Source organism: Trichoplusia ni, chromosome 15 (genome assembly GCF_003590095.1).
Source record: "Trichoplusia ni isolate ovarian cell line Hi5 chromosome 15, tn1, whole genome shotgun sequence".
NCBI lineage: Eukaryota > Metazoa > Arthropoda > Insecta > Lepidoptera > Noctuidae > Trichoplusia > Trichoplusia ni.
The window spans coordinates 7,348,948-7,362,634 of NC_039492.1; the positions used below are offsets into that span (position 1 = coordinate 7,348,948).

The 13,687-nt window shown below is 32.2% G+C and overlaps 1 protein-coding gene across 1 annotated transcript in view; it reads right to left on the minus strand.

Annotated features, from left to right (window-relative positions):
- The window catches only part of LOC113501209 (trissin receptor-like), a 69,890-nt gene extending 56,738 nt beyond the window's left edge, over window positions 1–13,152 (minus strand). The window contains exon 1 of the mRNA XM_026882278.1: window positions 12,782–13,152. The gene's annotated coding sequence lies outside the window, so the exon portion shown is untranslated. The remainder of the gene's footprint in view (window positions 1–12,781) is intronic.
- Between the last annotated feature and the right edge of the window lie 535 nt (window positions 13,153–13,687).

Below are 13,687 nucleotides of genomic sequence, written 5' to 3' on the forward strand. Positions count from 1 at the left end.
TCGTAAAATAGTATTAAGTCACGATTAAGATTGCTTTATTAATGGTTTGAAATAAAAACATTAATTTTAAATTGAAATGATTCATGTTATTTCCTGCTTTATTCGAAAAGGCATCCGCAGGAATATTTTCCGTACAATTCTCTGGGAAATTGTGAAGAATAAAGCTAATACCCAAGTCAAAAGTCAAACGGAAGCCGGTCATCATAATCCGCTCTGCTGTCAAATCCCCCGGGATCGCAAAAACCCTGGCAATTGAACTTGATGGCATTAACCCCAAAATAAAGAGATTGTAAAAAAGAAAACCTCTTTATTATCAACAAATAAAAAGTTTACTCTAATGAGGCAGTTGTATTATGAAAACAATGAATTAAGCTACTTGAAAAATCAACATCCTGAAATATATTTTTTGGCAAATTTGTTTATTTGATTAAGTCACAATATGGCGCCTAGAAAATAGGCTTTTGACTTTAATTTATATCTCCGCCTAGCCCTTCAGGAATACAAGCTGACTGTTATTAATATCATAAATTTATACTGTTATTTAATTTTCTCTCCATAAATCGTCTCACCTAAACAATCTGCTAACGTGTAGATTGTGTTGTGTGGTAGGTACATGTTGCTAACCAAAAATGTGTTGAAACAAGCAAAATGAGCTGGCGTACCGAAATTTATTCTTCCGCGAAACTAAATGTGTTACATAAATGCCTGTGTCCACGTTTATAGTTTCAGAGTACGTTATTTTATCGTCTACGATGTTTATTATAAACTTTATGTGTAAAAAGCTGAATAACAGTAAAACTCTTCATGTAACACGAGAATCAAACCTATAAAGGAAATGTCGAAGTTACGATACTATTTCTATTTCTCTACTTTAGTTTTTATTATCATGATGTGCTTTCGACACTCTATGGTAGGTATAGTTATACAAAATATGCTCATCTGAAAGACAAACTTACCTTAGTTGATGGTCATTACAGACTCATAACAAAAATCTCATCTCACTTTTGTAAGCTTTATATATACTTATGTATACACTAATTATATATGTATTGTACCTAAGTAATAATTGTAATTTTGAAAAGACGTGATCTAGGAAAGTAACCTTAAATTATCAAGGAAGAATAAAATGGGCGCGTTAACTCAACGTTAAAATGTTTTACAATGGAGCGTAACTACTTATAAGCCAGACAGCTGTTACCACTATAAAAGTTCATAAAGAATAAAATTAGCCTAACAAAGGGATAAGATTTAAAGCGCGTTTATATTAATCTATTCAGACTGTTATAAAACAATATTTTATGATTTACTACTCATAAAACTATTAGATGCGAGGGATTTTTCTTGTAAAATTTTCTAATAAAATAAATCAACTTATTTTAATAATCTTTTTTGTTCTTTTACACTATTACTTTGAAGTACCTTAAAATTTTCAGACAATGTTAGATAATTTTAGACCTAACAGCATCCAAAGGTTATCTCGGAAATAAATGGCTAATTACGTAATTTCTGCCTACAACATTACGTCTTGTTAATTGTGGAAGAATAGAGTAGTGTTACAGATATTCTGTATTCTTCCCATTTTGGTAAATTAAATTAGCTTTCATAATTACGGTCCTCGTAAATCGATGCGCGATTACAATCAATAATTGCGATCCAAATTGAATGTGTATTGTGTACAACAACTAATTACAACGGTTAATTGATGATCTATTTTGCGATCACAGATCATGGTAGTGGGTGCAATTCGTTAACCCAGGTATACATAGTTTGAAATTAATATCTAATGTCCTTTAACTAACATAAAAATTCAATAATTAACTATTTTTAGCTGCTTGATTGAATTATCCATTAAGAAGATGATAATAATTCCAAAGATTGGTCGATATTCAACAATTTATTATTATAATCTAAGGGTCCTGAAATTCTCGAAATCCTAAATCACAGCTCAAGATCGAGATATTTCAATTATATTAATTTCGCAAAAAGTTTTGAAACCAGGTGGCTAGACCATTAATAGCACATAATTGCTTACTTTTATAATTTAAAACAACTTAAAACTCAATTTATTATAGTAATTTATTAAACAACTTTTTTCAAAATCGTACAGACGAGTTATGGTTTCTTGGAAATTAATCATATTTTTTTATCCTTTGGTCATCAATCAAAAATGTTTTCAGAAACCAATAAGCGGTTCGTTACTAATAAAATATTCGACCCAGCTAATCGAGTACGTATCGATTTCAGGAGCCTTTTTCGATCTGAATTTGTGCCTACACAAATTTCTACGAGCACCCTATATGCACTATAGAAATATAGAATCACTTTTAGAAAATAACGCACGTAAGAACTCATTAAAAAAAGATAGGAAGCAATACAACTCCAATATCTCTTCAACACCAACCATTTATTTTGGTAAGTTTTGTGACCTTTCATACAAAACCAGGCAACACCCTGGCACGAAATCCGAGGCCCATCTTTGCCTTTAACCGCGTAACCTTTTCTGTTTCTTTTGGCCCGCGACGTGACAACTTAAATTTCGTTCAAATGCAATAACAGGAAAATCTTTGCTACCAAAACAACGTTCTCTCACAAAATCTATAAAATTAATTTGGGTTCAAATCAAAATATAACCAATATTATTCAGCCACCATTGATATTTCTGTCGAGTTAGACAATACCACCCCCAGATACCACCGCTGCCAAAGGTCGGATCAAGTTCAATATTACGTTAAACACGGTCAATTGATTGCTTACCCAATCAAATTCCGACACCCAAGACGTAAAATATTTTATGATATAAACGGGTAAGATATTTTATTCTATTTCACCTAGCATAAAAAGGTAGAAAATATAAATATATACATACTATAACTTGCACAGGTACAAGTTTAAATGTATGTATATATTTATTTATTTAGGAACCTAGTTTTTTTCAAGTCGCTTAAAAACGTAAAACTATCCTTATGACACCATTAATGCCAGCATAGTATAAGTATATCATTTTATTTCATTGATCTGGACCATTTTCTCTTTTTTTCGTATGTTTTTGTGTCGCAACCTGTATGGTTTGATTCGTTTATATTTGCTAGATCAGCTAATATTGATATAATCATACATATAGGTACATATGTTTATCGTATATAATATAGGAATATTCAGGCACGTTTAGAAGTAAACAATATTCTTCAGATCTCCACGGGAATCCCTACAACAATGCGTACGTGAGTCCTTCAGTACAACAGAACCTTCTAGACATTATTAACAATATCTTCTATCGCTCATAAGTAGCAAAATGTACGAAAAGAAAAAAATACCGACTACAAAACAAACGCTTACTAAAATATACCCAAAAATTTACTTTGTTTCGTGATGAAAATAAACTCAACGTTTTATTTGTTCTTGAAAACATAAGGTTAAACAATTTAAGACGTTTCAAATGAAAATTCAACCTGCTATTTTCAAGATTATGTAATTCTATTTAAAAATCAGTCTCTCAATGAAATGAAATAGGCAAAGGCACAGGTAAATACCAAATGGACCGGAAATTTGCCCTACCTCAACAATGTCAACATCAGATAAAGCATTTAAGCAGATTTGAATCTTTGAATATTCTATTCGTTAAATACAAGTAAGATTGGCCCTTAAACAAGCGGCATTTCTATGTCTACAAGAGCCTCGTTCGTTGATTGTCAAATTGCACGAATACAATATCGTAGGAACCAATAATTATTATGTCAAAAATAATGGCCGCTAAGGAATTACAAAATAGCAAGCTAATAATCCTCAAAAAATTAGAGTACGTCTTTAGATTGATTAATTTTTTCATTTACTACATAAATTTTAAATTTCGTAAAATGTTCAAATTTCATATTTTCTTTCGCTCGTTGGCCAACGAATCATTCTAAGTACATCACTTATTAAATTGAAAATTTTTAAATTGTTTTTTTTATTTCTACTAATCTTTTCGTTCGAAATATAATTCTGTCTAATTTATATTTGCATTAACACCATTTCTTATAAATGAGGTTCTAATACACGAGGTTTTAAAACCTCAAAGGTCCCTACCGTAGGTTTTAGTTCCTTGTTAGCTTAGGCACTTAAAACGCAACTTTGTTAAAATTTCGCTGAATCAGCTTACTCATTACGGCCTCCATTAATTCTGGACCTATCTACCATTACCCTTTAGTACTTGCTTAGAATTAATTAAATTAGATATACAGTGGTAACCACTATTCGTTCCTAGTTAACATTAAGGACTGTAAATATTTACAAAGTATTGAGTAACAGTTTAGGCTTTCTCAGTAGCCCGAATACTGAAAATCTGGCAAATTATTTAAATTCGTCAGATCCTCGAATGCTTGAGTTTGGGTGTCATTTTGCTTGAGACGTTAACTTTTATAAAGCCCGCGCGACACAAGGATTAGATAACCTAGTGTGGGAGCAGATTAAAAATATAATCAACTTTCACTTGAATTAATATAAAGGGGATAGAGCCGCTTACCGAAAAATCCATGGACATAAAGCTTGTGTGGTAAAAAAGCAGATAACAGCTGTTGTGATAATACATAGACAAATATATGCCTACTAATAAATGTGAACCGTTCCTTTCATCAGAACTTAAACCTCACACACTACGTATAATCACATCCATGCATCTTTTAAGACATGTAAGTAAATTTAAAGCAGATAAAAGTCCTTTTAGTAAATTCCGGGATCGAAGATCACTTCGATCTCTTACAGTAACTTAGGGATCCATTGAGTAAGCCGCCTTTCATTTGCTATTAATAATTCAGACAAAGCAATAATATTAAAAGTTCAAACTCACCCGCCTATTTAGATCTATGTTTCCAGTAAGATTAATTTTACATTAGCAAATCAGAACAGGTCATACAATTAACAAGGACAGCAATTGAGTAAGAAAGTTTAAATAGTTTTATTCCGTAGCATTTCTTTTCAACTGCTGCAAAGAGGCGACGATTCAAGTAGGTGCGACATCATTAAGGCGTATAAAACTCGGTAACAACGCAGAACACTGTCTCTAAAAATGTACGAGTATCGAAACCAATTCTATTTTCAAATAGTCATTAATGTTTTCTTTTTAATGAATCAGCCAGCCACGTAGCCATTACAGCGGCTAGTTTTGACGATTTATGATCGGTTGTTTTCTAATTACTTAATTAGGGAAAATAAAGAACCTTCCTACACCCCAGAAGCTGTTAACACGCACTTTATATTCGACACAATCAGCAATTTGTTTTGCATCTTCACAATACAATTGCAATCATCGGGTCATATTGCGGAAAAAATAATTAAGCACTGCAGAGAAATTGAAAAGTTAACCGTTCACTGAATATTTAGAGGACCCTCGAGAGATTGATTGCGGTTTTTATTACGGTTTCGAACATGTTTGGGCTGCCTTAAAACCTCTTTGGGTGTGTTCCTTCTTTTATTATAAAAGAAACCAAAAGTTTTTAGTACTCACGTAAGTCTGTACAGCTGTCTAGTTTGGATATTGGTGTTTTAAAGCGTAATAAATAATACCCCGGAGTTAAATGTAGCTTGCCGAATGGGAATAACTGGTTTTTGTTTTTTTGTGTAATAAATTTACTTTGGGAATAATATTTAAATTGATAATAGGTTTTTGACAATGAAATTGATATTTCAGATTCCAAAACTGGTCGGAATGGTAATTGCTTTTTATAAATTTTTTTGTTTGTAAAAAGTTACTGTATCATTTTTCGGACAAAAGAAATCAAATCAAATGGGAAAACAAATCATCATGTATTCAATAAATTCTGATATTTTACTAAATATGTTTGCATTTTTTTAACTCCATTGGACATGTAAAGGTTTATCTGTTTAACCATAAAATCTCCAACTGTTGCTAAAAAAAAAAGTCATAATTTTTTAATTCGAATCCACATTAGGCTTTTTTAAATTAAGATCATTGCAGACTCTACAGCACAATATTTTGATAGTATTCTCACTTCTTCCTAACATATTCAGATACCCATACGATACCGGTATCACGTCACTCTCAGCTTTTATCAAGTCAAGAGCCCCACTCCACACAGACACACACACACATGTAAAGCCGCACGAGCCTACAGGTTTTCTCTCCACTCCACTACACTAAACACTCGGCTTAAGTGGTATCTATTCATTGACACCGGCTACACCGGAGCTATCTCCCGTCGCGTGGAATTTTCGACACCATTTTTAAATGTAAAGTTATTTGGAGGTTTGAGTTTAAGTACAGATCTCAAATCTATGGTAATTTTGTAAAACACTGAATGAAGTCTGTTGCGTTGTTCATATCTTTTACTTCAAATACGATGGTATCACAAGGTATGCTCTGACTTTTCGTCGCGTCATACATGACGTCGCACATTTCAAGGCACGACTCTATTTTAATTTAGTGAGCATTCTTGTCATTTCAAAGATGCTACACTCAGTCGAGATGACTAAAATCGAGAGGGCAGGCTAGTTGAAAAATAATTCAAACAAAACCAGTTAGTACAAAATCAAGTGTTTTATGTTATTTTTGCAATAAAAAGAACAACACAACCCCCTGATAAGGGCTTAAAAGGCACCCACCCAGTATCACATTCAAATGCGGTGTACGAGTAAACTTTCCTCTCTGGTATAATAAAAGATATCGATAAAACTTCGAAAGATGAAAGTCTTTGCTAACCGAATAGCTAGGAAGTTGTTCAACTGGTAATAATGATTACTGGAACGTCGCATAATAAAATCTAGGCGCGTCTGAATTTATTGGAACGGTCTGAACTAGATTCATTGAATAAATAATTAAATCATAATTTAAGATAAAATTGATCATTGAAACTGCTACGTGAATGACCGAAGTAATTTAAATTAGAATTACGCGATGACGTTTATGACATTGCGTGTATCAGTAACATTTTACGAAACCTTAGTAACGAGAAAGGTTTCCGTAATAAACGTCAAAATGACAATGACACCTACGTTTGAACGAAATATAAACCGGGAAATATATTGAGTTGTTCATTCTTTTGATCTTCAATTAAAAATGGAACGCTTTTTGTTTTTTTTTGCGGAGCCCTTATTTTCTTATATTTATGAAATACTAAAAATAACCTTTTTTATCAATTTTAAAAAGCCATGTTATTATTTTGAAATATTTTATGTTATTTTTGCATCATTTCGTTATACTACGAGGGGGGGATCAGTAAATTTTGTATCACTTCATTCAACTCAGTTAATCGTAGAATATTTGACAAAAAAACTCAGTATACATTGCGTCAATTTACTTATTTTTCATATACTAGTATTATTTTTGAACATATAGATAAAAAAAAAAATATTTTATTACTCCACAATAAACTACTATCACCACTTGAAAATAGATTTAAAAGTTCCATTTTTAAAAACTAGAATACCTAAGACCAGAACACTCAACTAAAAAGCAAGCTTTTAAGATGAATAGCATTGCTTTCCATTAATCTGTAGAGCTATAGATCTACGCTTGTAATCCGTCTAAAGCAAATTACATCTGAAGAGGGTAAAATATTACGTGCAACTTTCGATTCTATAATTGAAAAAGTATATAAATTATTACGTTTAACGCTTCAATAAATCGTGTTGAATAAACGTATCCATTTGTGAGGCGATTTGAAATAACAATAGTTAAGTGGGTTGGCCATAAATTAGAAAAAAGATGTTTATTACTCTTTGCCTTTGATTCGGTATTTAATGGAATGATATTAAAGAAGTGTCATTGAGTATGAAACTTAAAGATATATAATGTTTTAATTTCATCAAAGTGTTTGTAGTTTTTAACTAATACTCGTCACTTTAACTTCTACCTGCAGAAAAATGGTACTAAACAATTTATTTTTGTTTAGGTAGGCAATTTCCCTTTATGTTTTCAACTCCTCCTTACAGTCTTATCATGTATAAATAATATGGACCTTTATAACCAAAACACAGGCTTTATTACTAAATGCTTTCAAATAATCAAAGATAGGCTTAATTTCTTAAAAAAAGTGTTTAAATTAAAAAGACCTCATTTTAAACATTTAATAAATTCTGCCATTTCAGGCTGTGGTTTTATTCTGAATTCGGTCAAGTCACCTGATTGCTTCGTGAAAGTTTGATCATCCTGGATATTCCAGTACAAATTAAAATCCTTTCATCCCTCACGTACAAGCTTAGGAACTGCAATTGCAAAAAAACTTTTAATTTATAAGTTTTTCAAGACATTTTTACATAAATTAGTATTGATTTACTTAGATGTTACCAATTTTTTTTTTAATAACTTTAAAACAAAAACAAAATTGAATATAAAATAAAAGCTAATTGATTAAAAAATAATAAATTTTCTTAAAAAAAAAACTTATTTTTATAGTGGTAAAAAGGGGAATTTAATTTTGAATATTTTAAAACTAAAACTTAAACTCTGCAACCATACTGTTTGTATATAAAAAAAAATCGATAAAATTTACGGTACTTTCGAAGAAGTTCCGTAGTAGTAAACAATTTCAGTGAAGAAGATGTATTCCTAGCATAATTACCCAACATCAGATTCACGACATCAATATTTTTGACGTAACAACTGTTTCTTGACATTTCCTTCCCGTTGGTAAAGTAAACAAAATATCAGCTCGCTTCTGAGTCACGGTTATAGACGAATCTTTATCATTGAAGAAATAGACTCAATGTCTTATGTGGGTAATCATGTACTAAGCGCAAGCATACTTTCATAGATAATATAGCTTTTAAAGGAAGATTATTTGCGTCTGTGGAAATGGGACTCTGGTCTATTTCTTGTAGAGCGCCATCTCGCTCCTACACCCATAACGGGCTCATTTAAATATAGCCTATCCTTTAAAATAAACGCGAGTCGATATACATATTTCGATTTAATTTTTAAAACAAACAGCTTTCACAAACACCTGGCCTGAATAAACTCAATAATGAGTCTAAAATCAATTAAACGTTAAATCAGTTAATTAATTTACATGCCCTTTTTAACTGTGTGAAATTGATTGCTATTTCTTCAATTAGAATTAATTATAAAGGGTTCGAGTATTTTAATTTTAATTTAAGTTTTAGAAGCTTTATAAATTGTGCTTAAAACTGATTTTCAGCATTTTGGTTGGGGATGACATAAACAGAACTTTACCTTTTTAAGAATTAAGTATGCAATCATGCATTTGCATTTAAAGCAAATGAAAAAGAAATCATGTCCAGTTGATGTGTAGGTGATAAGAAAACCTTTGCCGTATTCGTCCATATGATTCAATTACTTATGCATTCATACGTATTTACCAGGATTTTCATTGCCTATAAAAAATATTCACCCAAAACACTTCGGATATTCGTTTTACAGGTAATTTGATATCCATCGGTACACGTTGGCTACCTGTTCTATGTATCTAGATTGCGGAAAGGTCAAAGGATTTTGGCTCCATGATACCACCGCTCCATTTAACGCAAAGAGCTGAAATCCCTTTTCAAACACTCTATGGATATTGAACAAGGCATTTATTGAAAATTAGGATGTGGGTAACCGCGGACAAGGTGGAATGTAAACTAATATTTCAATGATTATACGTTTCCGGGTCCCCTATAATTTGATGTGGGCCTGTATACCCATTATACGTATTATTTTATGACTTTTCCGTTCCAAATTCGGAATGCATTGTAATTATATATACGTTGTGTCGTTACTTTCCATTTACGTTTTGTAAAACGTCCTCTTTGGAAGCGTGGTTTAATATTTATGGTTCAGGATTGTATATAATAAGTGTTGCGTGCTTTTCACCTGAATACTAATGAAACAATTTACAGAACCGTGCCAGTATATGAAAATTATACGTTAAGTCTAGGTATCAATCCAGCACATAACATACACTTAGATCCAAATTTAGTTAACATAGCGATTATAACTCCTAGACGAGTAACAGCAGGCGATATGCAAATGACTATTTAATCGATCACACTGTTTCATCTGTCGATTCATCAGTCTAGTGGCCGCATGTGCGACTGAAGAGAGTGACATCCATCGATCTAATGTTCAATTGAATAGGCTCAACATCGGTCTAGTTTCCCGATAGGCTTTTTTTGTAGGAAACAATCGACTATTGTTTCTGTTAAACCAATAAAGTTGAACGATATTATGTAGGTATGTCCTTAAGGATTTAACTCCAGGTAGGGATAGAAAAAAAATGTAGGCCATAACACTCAGTGGCGGTAATAATATTTTATAGCACAACCTTTGAAGTGTTTTTGGTTTGCGGTGTATCAAATATTTAAATAAAGAAAACCACGCGAATGTCAAACGAAATTACGCGACGAGCCTTTGAGTAAATAAAGTTAACATTGCGCTGAAAATGGTAGAAACGTCATGTGACTTGATACTGCATTCGTTATTAAATTAAAGATATACTACCTACTTATGCATAAAAATTAACTGTACTTGTTTCTGTTTTCGAATACCCCAAAATAGTCTACATTAATGGACATTTAAACAAGTCTAAACTTAAACAACTACGGTGTACGTTTCGACTTACGTATGTAGGCACCTAAGAGTTCATAATTGAAATGTGTTCGTCCTTTGTTATTCTGTTAGCAAAACTTACAAGACTGCATTCTACTTGTATTCGCTTTGACATGAATTCCCCGTGCAAACTTACTTGTCTTGAAATGCGATCTTTGTCGGTTAAAATTTACACTTATGATCGCTCCTCCAGGAATTATTGAACGGAAGCTTTGTCTGCATTTTCACTAACTGACCTGCCGTCGAAAAGCACTAGTGATGTGTTTTATTTTATTAAAGGTAACAATTATTTTGTACGGAAATTATTGCTTTCTGTAAACTAGATCATAAGTATCCTACATTTGTATAGCTGTAAACCCTCCATGCTGTACTAAATAAATAAATTTTCACAATCAATTGCATTGTAAGGCAATGAGGCAGCCAAAGCTTCTTTTAATGCCACGTCTCCCGCATTCGGTCGTATATGGCATTGCATAGCAATTCATCATGTGCTCCGTAAAAGTCAAACCTGTGTTCAGACTAATTGCATAGATTTGTTCGAACATTTTTTTTACTTTTGGCTGATACTTATGGTTACTTTTGACTTTGAAATTTGGTCATGTTATAAAAGATAGTATGTGGAAAAGCTACGTACGTAGCTACGTATGTGATCAGATTAAGGGTTTGATAAATAGCAAAATGTGCGCAACAACCACGAGGAATGTCATCGCTACCTGCCTTAATCCTAGGGTTCGGAGGACGTCTACATGATTTTCATTCCTCTTTTGACCCAGAATATTGTTATACTCAGATATTTGCTAGAGCTTGAAATAATGTGTTATGACCTTAATTAAAGACGTCTCGTAAATAATATATCTGCAATAAATAGCAATACCAAAGGATAAATAAAATTTGTTTACAAACCGTCACCCGTAAATCGATTACAAACCAAAGTGAACATGACTTTCCGAAAGTTTAAACGAAGCAAACACGTGAGTAGGACACAAGAATTAATTATGCATATTTTTCATCTTCTTCAATAATTAACGTACCGGATACAGCTCGCTTAAAAATGTTCACTTTCACAGACAAAATGCGGAATTTTCAGTCACGAAGCCATGTTTTGCATATTTTGAATCGATATTTGGTGGTTAATCAGTTGCTTTCAGCTTGAACTACGGGAGAATAACCAGATCAATTTATTATAAAAGCAAACGTGGGAAGAAAAACGTCAATTTAAACAAAAGTGCAGAGAATATACCTCGGCACTTTTAACCCGGTTGAATACATCAATATTTATATTCATTACTTCAACTGCCGCCTACATTTAAACGCCAAACTATATTTAGTGCCTGTGTACGAATTCATAACAATTAAATGGCAAAGAAAACTAAATTTTATATTTTTAAATTTTTTTAAAGTAATTCTAAAACTGTCATTGGACTTTACAGCGCCTTCCACGAACGTCCTAAAGCTTCTAGCAAGATGCATGGCACTGAGGAGGATTATCAAAACTTTAAAACCTCATTAAAACTGTGTACCAGAATTAGCGCAGATGTGCAAAACTTAAACTCTGGACCATGAACTAATTTCATTTATTCCACCTACTTATGTAAAACTTCCCATATCTCTTGTCTATGTAAACACCAAACACTGGCAATATTGGTGTTACGAAGTAATTTGAATTTGGAATCGCTGCGTTATTTCAATGTTTGCAAAATAATTAAAAACAGAACATGCACTCTAACTCCAGGCTTATTTATGTTTAACCTAAACACAGGCCATTATTAGGTTTTATATTAGGAACGGTATTTCACTTTCCCGCGCAAAGGTATACACCTAATGAATAATACGTTACATTTTTTTTAATACGCCGAGAATTTCTCTTAGCAAATTACATTTGGAATTGTGATTGTAGATTGTAAACATTTTTCTTTTTTATTGAAAGAGTGAAAGAATATTTTACGCGTGTAAATAACAATTGTTTTTCTTTGCATAAAAAGATGTTCTGTACTTCTCAGATGACTTCAAGATTTTAAATTTTATTGCCTAATTCATTTTAACAATAATAAATATCGAATGCTCTGAAAAGCTGTCAAAATTTACCGAAACAACGATAATATATTTCTAAGAATTAAATTCAACGGCTTCTCACATTATTACATCTGGTTAATTTAATACAAATGTGTATTATCATTTAAATTATTGAACTAAACTCTCATAATTGAATAGTACTGTATAGTATATGAGAAAACTTACATAAACCGTGTGGTCGCCCTCGCTGCCTGGAAGTGTTAATATTAGAGGCAATATGCATAAGGGCCCAAACACAAATGTTATCTTATCAATTATCCGGATAATATAAACCATCATAAATTTATAAATAAGATATAGTGTTATTACATGGTTTACCGCTTGCTCTAATAGGCAAATGTTGTACTGTGAGTAACACAATCGGGAATTTTAATAACGGATGTCAATTACACTACCAAAAAGAAATTACGGCTAAGTGTAGAAAAACAATGAGGCTAAAAGGAGGTTTTACCTCTATTGAAAATCTAGATTATAGATAATGTGACACGTAACGTGTTTTAAATCTCAATTAGACTAAAGCTACACTCAATTTTTCAAATTCTGAATAACGTCTAAAGTATAAAGTAAAGATTAGAAATAAAAAAACCTTTTTTATAATCTTTGTTTTAAACTTATAAGTGTGCACTGTTGAGGTTGACTGTACCGGAGTAATCTTTCCCTAAGCGCCATTGCACGTCGACAGAAATAGGGCAGTATACTTGTGAATGCGACGTATGTTTCACATCTACAATTCGGGCACTGTGAGAACTGTTTCATTGTGAAAGCGAGATGATACTATCACGGTGTAACGTGTCCTCTTACTTCCACAATCGCAACAGTTCCATTTTAAAAGCTCACAGGCAGGTTATTGTGCTAAACATTGTAACGCGAAAGTATATTGTTTCAGTTTAACGGAAGTCGGGTCTGTTTAAAATATCGTATACAACAAATTTGTACGTTAGAATTAAATAGCATAATGTTTTTTTTTTGACATATTCAATTTAATCTACTCCTGAATATCATGAGAGACATTTATGACACATTTGTGACGACATCTATGTTCTATATTTATACTTGGTATACATAAGTACA